Source organism: Pipistrellus hanaki (assembly GCF_964339955.1).
Source record: "Pipistrellus hanaki genome assembly, chromosome: 5".
In the NCBI taxonomy this organism is placed as follows: Eukaryota; Metazoa; Chordata; class Mammalia; order Chiroptera; family Vespertilionidae; genus Pipistrellus; species Pipistrellus hanaki.
Window position 1 is genome coordinate 1,838,706 of NC_140507.1, and position 14,244 is coordinate 1,852,949.

A 14,244-nucleotide genomic window follows, 5' to 3' on the forward strand; every position below is an offset into this window, starting at 1 on the left:
CTGAAAGAAAAAAACATTTAAAAATAAATAAATAAAAGAACCTTGTAGAACCAGCCCTGCCGGGAAGGACATGTCTGCATAGTCCCTCCCCCTCCCCTGGCCCAGCTGCTCAGACCCGCCCCCAGGAGGCCCTGGGGTGGGGGAGGCGCCACACCCCCGAAGCTGGCATGCTCAGGTCCTCACTGCCAGCACCCCAGCGGGTGGCCTCCTCTGGAAAGAGGGTCCTTGCAGGTGTAGGAAGTTAAGCCAGCGGTCGGCAGACTCCTCGGTCCGCAGAGCCACTATCAGCACAGCGACTGACATGTCTTCGGAGAGCCACGTTTTTTCAACTTAAACTTCTTCTAACGCCACTTCTTCAAAAGAGACTCGCCCAGGCCGTGGTGTTTTGTGGAAGAGCCACACTCAAGGGGCCAAAGAGCCACATGTGGCTGGTGAGCCACGGTTTGCCCGCCACGGGGTGCAGATGCGGCCACACGGGAGCAGGGGGCCCTCACCGCTGCCCGGTGTCCTGGAGGAGAGGACAGACGCAGAGGGCAGGCTGTGGCGGGCAGGCTGTGACGGGCAGGCTGTGGCGGGCAGGCTGTGGCGGGCAGGCTGTGGCGGGCAGGCTGTGGTGGGCAGGCTGTGGTGGCCAGGCTGTGGTGGGCAGGCTGTGGCGGGCAGGCTGTGACGGGCAGGCTGTGGTGGGCAGGCTGTGGTGGCCAGGCTGTGGCGGGCAGGCTGTGGCGGGCAGGCTGTGACGGGCAGGCTGTGGTGGGCAGGCTGTGATGGCCAGGCTTGGGGCACAGCCAGGAGACAGCACCGTCCGGGCACAGGGGGCGGCGGAGCGCCTCACCCTCAGGGCCCGCGAGCCGCCCCCCACAGCTGGCCTGGAGCTCCTGGCCTTCAGAGCTGCGGACAGCACACAGCCCGCGCTGCGGCCCTTCGTTATGGCGGCCTGGCCAGCCGATCCGTTACCCGGACTTACAGACCCCGGGCGTCCGGCAGGCCGGGAGCGGACGCGGACGGCAGGCTGTGCCATTGTTCCAGCGAAGCCGCTGTCAGTCAGCACGGGCTCGGGGACGCTGCAGTAACAACCCCCCACAGGACCCACAAAACGTCCGCAGGGAGCCTGGCCGCCCCCGGACACGGCCGCGGTGCGTGGTGCCGCCTGGGCCCGGGCACTGACTTCACCCCCTGTGACCCCGATGAAACCCCGGGGGTCCCCGCAGGGACAGTCTGCCACTGTGTATCCCACTCGCCACCCCTTCAGCCCAGACACCTGGACGGTGACCGTCTTCCTGAGGCCACTCAGGACGTCCTGGCCTGTGTGCACGCGTGTTTACACACAGACCGGGGCCGGCCCGGACAAGGCGGAGCGTACAGTGGGCAGTGCTCCTCACGGACCCGGACGTGTGGGTCACTCACCCCGGCGGGGGGGTCAGGGCCAGGGCCACGGCGGCCGGAGGGCACAGGGCCGGCCCCGGGGAGGAGGAGCCGCAGTGCGGGCACCGCTGTCTGCAGCAACGATGGCCCAGAGCAGGAGCCGGGAGTGGGCCCTGCCGGGGGCAGGGACACGGCTCTCCCTCTGCCTCTCAGTCTTCCTTCCTCTCCACGAGCATCAGTTTCCCCTGGAGGCCGGGGAGAGGGCTGAAGGGGGTGCAGCAGGACAGAAAACACCACAGGGGCCGCCCAGCGAGCCTTCTCTGAGGCCAGACCTCAACCCACCGAGGGGCTTGTCCAAGAGGCCAAAGTCCACCCGGACTGCGGGCCACAGGCCTGAGCGCCTTCCCCTGGCCCCCCCTCCGCTCCCTCTGTCACCCCCCGCCACCGGGCCACCACCCCCGCACCGGTCCCCCCTCCGCTCCCGCTCTGTCCCTCCCCCCCACTGCACCGGTCCCCCTGCCCTTCCCCCTGCCCCCCCCTCCGCTCCCTCTGTCACTCCCCCCCCCACAGCACTGGTCCCCCCGCCCTTCCCCCTGTCCCCCCCTCCGCTCCCTGTCACCCCCCCGCCACTGGGCCACCACCCCCGCACCGGTCCCCCCGCACCGGTCCCCCCTCCGCTCCCGCTCTGTCCCTCCCCCTCACCGCACCGGGCCCCCCGCCCTTCCCCCTGCCCCCCCCTCCGCTCCCTCTGTCACTCCCCCCCCCACCGGGCCACCACCCCCCTGCACTGGGCCCCACACACACACCGGTCCCCCCGCCGCACCGGGTCCCCCTCCGCTCCCTCTGTCACTCCCCCCGCCGCACCGGGCCCCCCGCACCGGTCCCCCCTCCCCCCCCCCCCCCGCGCGGTCACAGCTGCAGCTGCAGGAGGTGAATCGGGCGGGCACGGGCACTCTAGGTGCGGCCTTGGCCTTCCTCCCCGCCTTCCTCCCCGCGGCTGCGAACCCGCAGGGGGCGCCCTGCACGCAGGCCCCGGGCCCTGTGCCCTGTGAGCACCCAGCACCCCCAGGCTGCAGGGCCCGGTTCTGGAGCGAGGAGGAGCTGTGGGGGCAGCACCTTGTCCCCCCCGACCCAGGCGCCCCCCAGAGGCGCAGGCAGGGAGTGGGGGCCGCACGCCCTGGGGGGGGTCCCAGAGGCGCTGAGGACAGAGTGGGGGGCGGCCCGGCGTCTCCTGTCCACCCCCCCCTCTGCACCGCCTTCCGGCCCCTTGCCTGGACCTCCACCGGCTCCACCCTGGGCCCAGGGCTCTGGCCGGTGAGGAGCCGAGGCCGCACGGCCGGTCCTGCTCCATTCCGGGGCTCGCCCGGGACAGGCCCCTCTGGGCCTCAGCGTCCCCGTCTGTGACGAGCGGAGAAGGACCGGGGTGAGGGAACCTGAGGCCAGTCCGCACCCCACGTCCCTCCCTGCTCGGGCCGCGGCCACCCTGCCAGAGGGGACCGGGCTCCCCAGGTGGCCTCCGTGCCTGCGGCTCCCCGTCCCCTCCCCGACCTGCCCGCTAGGTGCGGGGGCCGGGTGCGGGGGGGCCGGGTGCGGGGGCCGGGTGCGGGTGCGGGGGCCGGGTGCAGAGGCTGTGTGCAGGGGGCCGGGTGCGGGGGGGCTGGGTGTGGGGGCGGGGGCCGGGTGCGGGGGGGCTGGGTGTGGGGGCGGGGGCCGGGTGCGGGGGGCCGGGTGCAGAAGCCGGGTGCGGGGGGCCGGGTGCGGGGGCCAGATACGGGAGCCGGGTGCGGGGGGGCCGGGTGCAGGGGCCGGGTGAGGAGGCTGTGTGCGGGGGCCGGGTGCGGGGGCTGTGTGCGGGGGCCGGGTGTGGAGGCTGTGTGCGGGGGGCCGGGTGCGGGGGGGCTGGGTGCGGGGGGCTGGGTGTGGAGGCTGTGTGCGGGGGGCCGGGTGCAGAGGCTGTGTGCGGGGGGCCGGGTGCGGGAGCCGGGTGCGGGGGGGCTGGGTGCGGGGGGCCGGGTGCGGAGGCTGTGTGCGGGAGGCCGGGTGCGGGGGCTGTGTGCGGGGGGCCGGGTGTGGAGGCTGTGTGCGGGGGGCCGGGTGCTGGGGCCGGGTGCGGGGGCTGGGTGCGGGGGTCCGGGTGTGGGGGCCGGGTGCGGGGGGGCCGGGTGCGGGGGCCGGGTGCGGAGGCTGTGTGCGGGGGGCCGGGTGCGGGGGGCCGGGTGCGGGGGCCCGGGTGCGGGGGCCGGGTGCGGGGGCCGGGTTCGGGGGGGCCGGGTGCAGGTGCGGGAGCCAGGCTGGGCTCCTGCGGGATCTGCCAGGACCGGCACGCGGAGTCTGAACTGCTCCTCCCGGCGGAGCGGTCCCGGGAGACCTGCTCCCTCGGGCCCGAAGGCTCCATCGCCCAGGGGACCGGCTCCCGCCCCGCGGTGCCAGCTTCCGTTCTAATTAAGAGCGTGTTAGCCCGGCGGAGGCCCCAGAGGCCCAGCCTCCCCGGTGCCCGCAGGAGCGGTGACGGGCGCCAGCCCTGTGCCCAGGCGGCCTCTGAGCCCTCAGGCCCCGGCCGGTCTGCAGGCGGCGGGCCCGGAGGGGCTGCTGGGAGGCAGGAGCCACCGAGGACACAGACCCGCCGCCCGGTCCTGTGCGCCCGGGGCGGCCGCCCCACCGCGCTCGTCGCTCGCCGCCTCCCATCCTGCGGCCTCACAGCCGTCCAGCTGACCGCCTGCCCCCGGCCCAGGGCTCGGGTCCCCGGAGAAGCCGCCTGGAGGCTGTGTGGCCTGTGGAGAAGGTCTTTGCAGATGGAACCGAGTGAGGATCTGGAGACGTGACCTTCGGGGGTTAGGTGGGCCTTACACTCAGTGTCCTTAAAGATGCACACACACACACACACGAATGCACACACGCAGACACATGTGCACTCGCCTGTGCGCATACACACGCGTGCGCACACACTGTGTGGAGACAGGGCACAGACTGCCGCGCAGCGTCCTCAGGCCACGGCCGCCCGCCAGCAGGAAGCTCCTCGGCTGGTCCTGGGCTCAGGGTGTGAGAGGGTCCATGTGAAGCCCCCCAGGGCCCCTGTGTGAGGGGGTGCGGGGGGGACAGGGAAGGTGCCCAGCACTGCCGCCCCCGCCCAGGGCTCCTGGCCCCCGGCCCCGCCAGCGCCAGCACAGTCTGTTTTCCGTGAACACCGCCGAACCCACTCTCCCCTTTCTCACCAGGGGGTGGAGCGCCCGGTGCAGGGGGGCGAGGAGGTGTGGGGTGTGCTCCTCCCCTCGGCTCTCTGCCCTCCTGCCCTCTGCAGTGGGTCTCTGCCCGCTGGGGGACCTGAGGGGGGCAGGGGGAGGCGACAGGTGCCCTGGGGCTTGGGGGGCAGAGGCAGCGCCCTGAGTCTGGGCCTCCCGCTCCGTGCCCTGTCCCCACCGGCCCGGCTGAGGGGGGTCTGCAGGGGCCTCCCCAGGAGCCACCAGCCCCCCAGGCGTCCCGGGAACAAATCTCAGAGCCCATTGCCCTGGCAGCTGCCCGCACAGCCGTGGCCGTGGCCTCGCTGTGGCCCGTCCGCGTGGCCAAGGGAACCGCTCAGGGCGCCGCCCACCCAGCGCCCGGCCCAGCGGGTCCCCCGCCTCTGCAGCCCCCCTTCCCTCAGGAGGGCCTCCCTGCAGCCTCTCCTCATGGCAGCCACACGGCAGCTCAGCCCCTGAGGCCAGAGCCCGGCCGGCCCACTCCCGCCCGAGTCCGGCCTGCCTGGCCGGTCCAGCCTGCAGCCTCGATGGGGGGGGCCTGCTGTGCTGGGGGTGAATTGTGCCCCAAAGACATGCTGAAGTCCTGCCCGGGGCCTGCTCGGGGCCCTGATTCGGAAAGAGAGTGTCTGCCGAGGAACAAGGCAGGACGAGGTTAGGCCCGGCCGGGCGGCTCAGGGGCCGAGCGCCCGCTCCTGTGGGCACAGGCCCGGCTGCAGGACAGGAGGAGCCGATCCACGTTCTCTCATCGATGTCTCCCTCTCTGTCCCTCTCCCTTCCTCTCTCTAAATTCAATTAAAAATTGTGTGTGTGTGTGGGTGGTGTGTGTGTGTGGTGTGTGTGTGTGTAGTGTGTGTGTGTGTGGGTGGTGTGTGTAGTGTGTGTGTGTGTGTGTGTATGTGTGGTGTGTGGTGTGTGTGTGTGTGTGTGTGTGTGTGTGGTGTGTGTGGGGGGTGGGGTGTGTGTGTGTGTGTGGTGTGTGTGGGTGTAGTGTGTGTGGTGTGTGGTGTGTGTGTGTGTGTGTGTGTGGTGTGTGTGTGTGGTGTGTGTGTGTGTAGTGTGTGTGGGGGGGGTGGTGTGTGTGTGTGTGTGTGTGTATGTGTGGTGTGTGGTGTGTGTGTGTGTGTGTGGGTGGTGTGTGTGTGTGGTGTGTGTGTGTGTAGTGTGTGTGGGGGGTGGTGGTGTGTGTAGTGTGTGTGTGTGTGTGTGTGTATGTGTGGTGTGTGGTGTGTGTGTGTGTGGGTGTGTGGGGTGTGTGGGGGGTGGGGTGTGTGTGTGTGTGTGTGTGGTGTGTGTGGGTGTAGTGTGTGTGGTGTGTGTGTGTGTGGGGGGTGTTGTGTGTGTGTGTGTGTGTGTGGTGTGTGTGTGTAGTGTGGTGTGTGTATGAGTGGGTGGTGTGTGTGTGTGTGTGTGTGTGTTTGTGTGTGTGTGTGTGTGTGTGGTGTGTGTGTGTGTGTAGTGTGGTGTGTGTATGAGTGGGTGGTGTGTGTGTGTGTGTGTGTGGTTGTGTGTGTGTGGTGTGGTGTGTGTGTAGTGTGGTGTGTGTATGAGTGGGTGGTGTGTGTGTGTGTGTGTGTGGTTGTGTGTGTGTGTGTGTGGTGTGTGTGTGTAGTGTGGTGTGTGTATGAGTGGGTGGTGTGTGTGTGGTGTGTGTGTTTGTGTGTGTGTGTGTGTGTGTGTGGTGTGTGTGTGTGTGTAGTGTGGTGTGTGTATGAGTGGGTGGTGTGTGTGTGTGTGTGTGTGTGGTTGTGTGTGTGTGGTGTGGTGTGTGTGTAGTGTGGTGTGTGTATGAGTGGGTGGTGTGTGTGTGTGTGTGTGTGTGGTTGTGTGTGTGTGGTGTGGTGTGTGTGTAGTGTGGTGTGTGTATGAGTGGGTGGTGTGTGTGTGTGTGTGTGTGTGTGGTTGTGTGTGTGTGGTGTGGTGTGTGTGTGTGTGAACCACTGGACAGTGAGGCCGGCCCTCCTGGCCCAGACGGGCCCGGGACCACGAGGCGCCCGGCCAGGCCCGCCCACCGCCGGGTGCGGGCCTGTGGGAAGCCCCCACCCCGAAGCCCTTCCACTGCTTCCGCGGGAACACACCCGGAGGCGGCGCAGCAGGAAGAGTGCAGCCTCAGCACCGCATCCAGCCAGGAGGGAGCGCGAGGCGGGCCCCTGGGATTGGCCTCATTCCTGCTCCCTCTCCGCCCGCCCTGGAGGCAGGCCTGCCTCAGTCTCCCCTCCGTCAGTCACACGGCCCAGCCGAGACGACGGGGTCCTGAGGCTCCTGCCCGAGCCCAGCCAGGCGCCCTCCGGGGCTCAGCGGGCACAGCGGGCCTCCTCCCCGGGCCGGGGCGACCCCTGGGCAAGGGCACCAGGGCCAGGGGACCCTGGGTTGAAAGGCAGACGGATCCTGTGTGGGCCGAAATGTGCATGTGCAGGGTACGTGTGCTCTGTGTGTGGGCCGTCACATACATGTGCAGGGTACGTGTGCTCTGTGTGTGGGCCGTCACATACATGTGCAGGGTACGTGTGCTCTGTGTGTGGGCCGTCACATACATGTGCAGGGTACGTGTGCTCTGTGTGTGGGCCGTCACATACATGTGCAGGGTACGTGTGCTCTGTGTGTGGGCCGTCACATGCATGTGTGGGGTACATGTGCCCTGCGTGTGGGCCGCCATGTGTGTGTGCAGGGTGTGTGTGCTCTGCGTGTGGGCCGTCACGTGCGTGTGCAGGGTGTGTGTGCTCTGCGTGTGGGCCGCCACGTGCGTGTGCAGGGTGTGTGTGCTCTGCGTGTGGGCTCTGTGCACCTCATTCCTGGGGCAGAGACACTCCTAGCGATGGGTGAACCAGGACAGCAGCCCTGTGTGCTGGCCCCGCTCCTCCTCAGCACCATTTCACAGACGGGGAAACAGGCTCAGAGACCGTGCCTGCCACAGACCGCGCAGCCTGGAGCGCGGTGTCAGCTGCTGAGGCTGTGCGCCATGGCCCTGGCGATGCAGGCAGGGCCCTGCTCCTGGCAGAGGTGGCTCCGAGGGCCCCTCTGAGCCTGGCGGTACGGGGGGGGGGGTCCTTCCTGGCCCAGGAGAGAGATGGGGTGCCCCGCACTTATCCACACCTGCTCTCCCCATCTCCGAAGGCTCTGCTGACACCTGCTGGCCACGCATCCCATCACCATGGCAACCCAGCGGGCTCCCAGCTCCCGGCGAGAGGATGGTGCGTGTGGACGCACAGGGGGGCCCAGCAGTGCCCGCCGCCTCCGGGAGCAGCTCCCATTCCTCCCCTAAGTGCTGTGCCCCCACCTCCCGGTCCCTGCACGCCACACCAGCCGCAGTCCGCCTGCGTCTCCTCTCCCACCCCCCCCCTCCTGCTTGACACCCCAATGCTCAGGGGGTGCGCCCAGCCCCCCACAGCTCCTGATCAGGAGCCCCGACTGCAGCATCGTCTCCTCCCAGGCTTCCCATCTCCAGCGTAGCGGCCCCTCCCACCATCGGGACCCCCAGGAGGGGGGGACCTCCCAGGACCCCAGCTTCTCCCGGTGCCCCTCCTCCATCCCTCTGCTTCAGGGGTGGGAACAAACAAGAAACCCACACCCAGTTGGCTGAGGGAACCCCTTTCACGTCCCCCGTGGTTCAGGGTTCGGGTTCTGGAGGAAGCTGCACACAAATGAGAGACTAGAAAAGTATTCATTTGGGAATATTAGGGGCCAGGCAGGAGCCCACCTCTAGGGGGAGGACTACCCTCACTCTGGGCTTGCAATTGCTTTTATTAAGATTTGGGACCCACCCACAGCCAATAACAGCCAATCAGCAAGGATTTACATAAGATTGACAGGTGGAAGTTGCTTCAGCTACCAACGTCTCAATCAGAGGACAATGGGCGGCTTCCGACAGTTGGCTAATAACTATCCCCATTGAGTTCTGAGGGGCTCTCCTGAGCTGCTGGATCAATCCTGTCCTGAAGTCCACCTATACCCTTTGTTCATTACAATAAACCCTCCTTGTCGTTACGCTGGTTTGAGTTAGGTTTTCTATTATTTGCTCCCAAACACATCCTAACAGAGGATTCCCCCGAGGCTCAGTGTAACGACGAGGCCCCTCCGAAGCCAGACAGCCCATTTCCAGGGGCAATACAGCAAGGAACCCCTCTCCCACAGCGGGGAGGGGGAGCTGTTGGCTCGCAAAGGCCTGCAATGCCCCAGAGGCTGGTGGGCGGCGTCTGTGGGCGGCGCCGGGGGTCAGGCCCCTTGCTCTCCGAGCCCGGCAAACAGCACCCACCCCGCCGCTGCCGCTGGCCGTGCCCACAGCGTGCCCGCCAGCTCTCCCGTGGAGGTGCCGCCAGCCTCCGCACCCGAGCGCTGGGAACCTGCCCGCAGTTAAGAGACGTCTCCCAGCAGACAGCACGCCGGGCTTATCTCCCCTTCCAGAACGGCTGCTCACTTCACTTCCTAAAATAAAACCTAAGCCGAAGCCACAGACTGAAAGCAGGTGGCTCCGGGCTTGGCTGGCTCGGCCGGCTGATAAGGAGCAGCCGCTGCCGGGAGGGAGACGCGGGGGACTCGGGGTGCCGGCTCCCCAAGGCCCTGCTCAGTCTGGAGACGTCGCACCCGTGCACGGGGCCACGGAGACGGGGCGGGAGGGGGGGGGGCCCCGGGAGGAGCAGGGACCGCCTCGTGGAGCAGACCTGCCACGCTGACGGCTGGGGGGGGTGGAGCATTTGGCACCGGGAGCGTCACCGGGCAGGATGCTCCAGCTGTGGGCCACACCGACAGGAGACACTGAGGGCCGAGCCCTGAGTCGCGGCAGGAGGCATAGGAGCTACGTGATGGCAGGTTCAGGGTCCAGTGAGGGCCCCTGCCTGGTCCTGTCAACAAATGTGTAACGGGCTCCCAGTCTAATTCCTGGCCCCCACCCTGCCTGTCCCCAACCCCATGTGTCCCCCACCTGCCTGCCTGTCCCCGCCCCCGCCTGTCTCCCCCTGCCTGTCCCCCAGCCTGCCTTTCACCCCCCGTCCGCCCCCCGTCTCTCCCCCAGCCTGCCTGTCTCCCCCCCCCCCCGCCTCTCCCCCTGCCTGTCCCCCAGCCTGCCTGCCCCTCCCCCCCGCCTCTCCCCCAGCCTGCCTGCCCCTCCCCCCCGCCTCTCCCCCAGCCTGCCTGCCCCCCCCCCCCCGCCTCTCCCCCTGCCTGCCCCCCCACCTGCCTGCTCCTCCTGCCTGGCCCCCAGCCTGGTCCTGCAGGGCTCCGCTGCGCCCTCTCCTGGCCGTATTCTCTCGTGGAAGCAGCGCTGTTCGGAGACAGCATGCTTCTGGGAAACTGGGCTGAGTCTTGTTTGTGCAAAGAAAATATTTCCTTCCCCACAGTCTGCCTTTAGCCCTAAGCCCCTCTGCCTGTCCTGCACCCCCTTCCCTCCGGCCCCTCCCACCTCCCGCAGCGGGGGGGCCCTCTGTGAGCTGGGGCCTCGGCACACAGCAGGCTGGTGCGGGCCTTGGTTTCCCGACTTTGACGGGGACAGCAGCACCGGCTCCAGGTCATCTGAACCCCCCACACCCCCACCGGGTGAAATTACAATGGGACACCACTTCTCTCCCACCGGCCTGGCAAACCCGAACGTTACCGAACATCCTCTATCGGCGAGCCCGGGAAACAGGCCCGCCTGCTGTTCCTGGGAGTGTGATCACCACCCCCCCAACGGAAGCCAATTTGAGCAGCATCGTCACAATTACAAACGCACATGCCCTCGGACCCAGCAGTTCCTCTGCCGGGGATTTCTGTTACAGACACTTGCTCAGGAGGACCAGGAGGCAGGTAGTTTGTCATAATAAAGTACGGACAACAATCTAAAGCCCAACCACAGAAAATGGGTTAAAGACCTTGTCGTTCGCCATCCAGCCTGGCTCAGTGGCTGAGCTTCGACCTATGAACCAGGAGGTCATGGTTTGATTCCCGGTCAGGGCACATGTCTGGTTACAGCTTGATCCCCAGTGTGGGATGTGCAGGAGGCAGCCGATCAATGCTTCTCTCTCATCATTGACGTTTCTATCTCTCTCCCTCTCTTTCTCTTTTCTCTCTCCCTCCCTCCCTCCCTCTCTGAAATCAATACAAATTTTTTAAAAACGAACTAAAATCCTTAAAAAAAAAAAAAAAGAGGTGTCACCCACCCAGTGGAATATTATATAGCCAGGAAAACGGGCTGGTCAGGACAAAAACAGTCAGGTTAGAGCCTTTCAAAGCTCATCCTTCAATAAAAGCAACAACAAAAACAACAGACTCAACTTCTTTGGAATATTCTGAAAATTACCCAGAGACGTGCGGCAACCTGGGGAGTGTGTATTCGGGAAGAATGACAGAGTCTCGGAGGAACAGCTCATGCGCGGGGTGGGGGGTGGGGGAGTGAGGACAAGAGAACGGGCTTCCACTAGGAACATCGCATGTTTTCATCGTTGGATCAGACAAAGGTGTTCTTCCTCCAAGAACTACATTTGAAACAAAATCAGTAAAGTAAAAAACATTGCCCTAACCCCGCGGTCGGCAAACTGCGGCTCAGGAGCCACATGAGGCTCTTTGGCCCCATAAGTGTGGCTCTTCCACAAAACACACGGCCTGGGCCAGTCTATGTTGAAGAAGCGGCGTTAGAAATGTCAATCGTTGTCCTGTTGGTATTTGGCTCTGCTGACTGATGAGTTTGCCGACCACTGGCCTAAGCGGTTTGGCTCAGTGGACAGAGCGTCAGCCTGCGGACTGAAAGGTCCCAGGTTCGGTTCCGGTCAAGGGCATATACTTTGGTTGTGGGCACACCCCCAGTGGGGAGTGTGCAGGAGGCAGCTGATCAATGTTTCTCTCTCATCGATGTTTCTAGCTTTCTATTCCTCTCCCTTCCTCTCTGTAAAAAATCAATGAAATACATTAAAAAATAAAATAAACATTTTTAAAAGAGTAATGTCTACAAATAAAGCTGTTCCCAGCTGAGTGCTCAGTGGGTTAATGTCCTGGAGGGCCGAGGCTGTGGGTTCACCGCAGTCAGAGCTCTCTTCCTCTCTCCCCTTCCTCTCTCTCTCCCTAAAACTAACAAACCAGTAAAACACGTTTAAACAAAGGCTGGTGTCCCAGGCGGATCACACCTCTGGGGCCAGTCCCTGACGTGCGGCGGGAGTGCTGGCCCGCGGGACGCGACCAGGAACTCCAGGTGGTGGGATTTTCTGCTCTCCCCGCACGGAGACTTCAGAGAAGAAAGGGAAGCGGGAGGCTCTGATCAGACTTAACAGATGACAAGGGCCCGGCCGGGGTGGCTCAGCGGGTGGAGCTGCTCCCTCTGTGGGCAGACGCGAGCCACACCGCCGACGGCTCTGCCCTCGGCCTCCTGCCAGCCGCCCAGCCTTCACACATCCAGCCTGACACCGAGGCAAGGACTAAAAATAGACGGAGGCTCCAGGCCAGGAGTGGGAGCACTCTCCCTGGAAGACTAATTAGAGGGGAGCTAATTACCCACAGCAGGGGGGGGGGGGGGGGGGGGGGGGTCAGCAACGCCACCCATTAAATGACGGTCTGGAAGAACACGGGGAGGAGGGGCCGGGAGCAGGCCCGCAGCCGCGGCAGCCACAGCCGCACAGGGCGGGCAGGCGGGCCAGCGAGGACTCTGGCGGGGCACCAGCTGTTCGGTCTCCGCCTGCGTCTCCTCTGCACGTGGCCGGACTGGGGCTCACCACTGGGTGTAAACCTGCCCGGTGGTGCTGTGAGTGCGGGCTGGTCAGGCCTCCATCCAGGGCCCTGATCTGACCGAGCAGCACCCACCCCGGCACGTGGTGGGCGGTGGGTGCTGGGTGCCCCTCCGGGGCTGAGGCGGGGTCACTGAGAGGGGAAAGGTCAGAGGGCCCGCCAGAAGGACCACAGCACCTGGTTCTCTAAACCAAGCCCGCTTTATTGGAAACGCCCGCATGCCACAAATGTTCGTGAAAATACCAAGATGTAGTTTCACACACACCCAGGGGCGGTGCCGCAGACGGACAGTGTCCCCGACAGGCATTTAGCACCTGGTCACACACAGGTGGACCCGCAGCCAGCCAGCCCCGGGGGGACTCGCCGGGCTCAGCTGTCTGGTCAGTCACGCTGACGGGCAGTGGTGGGAGGCACGGCTGTGCCAGGGCTGGCAGTGCCGAGGCCTGCAGGGTGTCACACTGTGCGCCCGCCCACAGGGGGCAGAGCAGGGGCCGCGGCTCCCGCTCAGGGCGGGCAGTGGGAGCCTTGCCAGGGTCACACAGTGGCACCCTCCTCCCCCCGGACCCACTCTGCCAGGCCCTGGCCGCAGTGCTGTGACCGAGCGTGGCGGGTCCACGGGCCTGGGGGCTCTGCTCTGTCCCCAAGCCCGCACCCGAGGCTGAGGAGGACACGTGCCGGCCAGACCACAGCTGTCCTGTGTTAAGTGTCTTGGGTACTTGTTCATCGCGCCCAGGGGCCGGATACTTCCGGTCAGAATCCTGATCCCAATGCACAGGGGCCTGGTGGCCATCGGGGCCCCGGCCTCCCTCAGTCCCTCCCTGGCCAGGGGGCTCGGGCGAGGCCAGGAGTGTGGGTGCCACGTCCCACCCACAGCTCCCTCACCTCACGTTCTCAGGCTGAAACCGCTGGGTCCCTGCCAACAGCCCGCTCCCGGCCCACTGACTTATCCCCCCCAGGTCTGAGCGATCTCCTCAGGGAGCGGCGGAGAGGCCAAAGCAGTGGAGGCTGCACCGGCCCAGCACCCGAGGGGCCATCAGGGCAGGGCTCCGGGCTGGGCGATCAGCGCCGATGCTCCGGCTCAGACCCCGGCCCACTCCCCCTCGGAGCCCGGAGCAGAGGGAGGGGGAGGAGCCCGTGTGGAGGGGTGTCCGCAGCCGGCCTCCGGGGCTGACGGGTGGAGGAGGCGGCCTCCGGGGCTGACGGGTGGAGGAGGCGGCCTGGGGAGCGGCTCCCTTTAAGGAAGAATAAACGCCAGACCGGCCTTCCTCCCTCCTCCCCGAGCGGCTCTCGCTCACACACACACCGTGCACACGAGTGCATACAGGCAGACACTTGATCATACACACAGGCTGGGGACCCAGATGCACGCACACGCCATGCACACGACTGTGGAGAACACACACGTGTATGCACAGACACGCACGCACACACGCCGCTCTGGCCAGGCAGCACATGGTCCTCTGCTTACAGCCGCCCTGCCCACGGGGACCGTCAGGGTGGGGTCCTCCCGGCAGTGAACTCCGGTGCCAACATGGCACTTAGCCGGGACAAGCGTGTTCTTGGCATCTGGCGAGCCCTCAGCGCAGGGTGGCGCGGTCCAGCTCCCAGTAAGAGGGTGGTGCAGGGGCACAGCTGCCCGCTCCCCAAAGCAGCGCCCCCCTCCAGAGCGGCCCCTCTGGCATCTGTGATGGCCCTGGGTAGAGTGCCTGCTCCTGAGACCACCACCCGGGGAGGGCGAGGGGCAGGCACACAGCCACCCGGGGAGGGCGAGGGGCAGGCACACAGCCACCCGGGGAGGGCGAGGGGCAGGCACACAGCCACCCGGGGAGGGCGAGGGGCAGGCACGGCCACAGCACGGGACCAGAGCCCGGCCCCTGCCTTCCCCGGGGCTGTGCCCATCCTTCCTGACTATCCTGGCAGGGTGGCCTCGAGGGCCACCTAAAAGGAATCCCAGACCTGG

At 66.3% G+C, this 14,244-nt stretch overlaps 1 long non-coding RNA gene across 1 annotated transcript; it reads left to right on the forward strand.

Annotated features, from left to right (window-relative positions):
• The first annotated feature begins 290 nt into the window (after positions 1–290).
• LOC311624022 lies at positions 291–1,331 on the forward strand. The gene is made up of 3 exons (XR_014795236.1): positions 291–380; positions 417–565; positions 776–1,331. It is a non-coding gene; the product is annotated as an uncharacterized lncRNA (long non-coding RNA).
• The last annotated feature ends 12,913 nt before the right edge of the window (positions 1,332–14,244 follow it).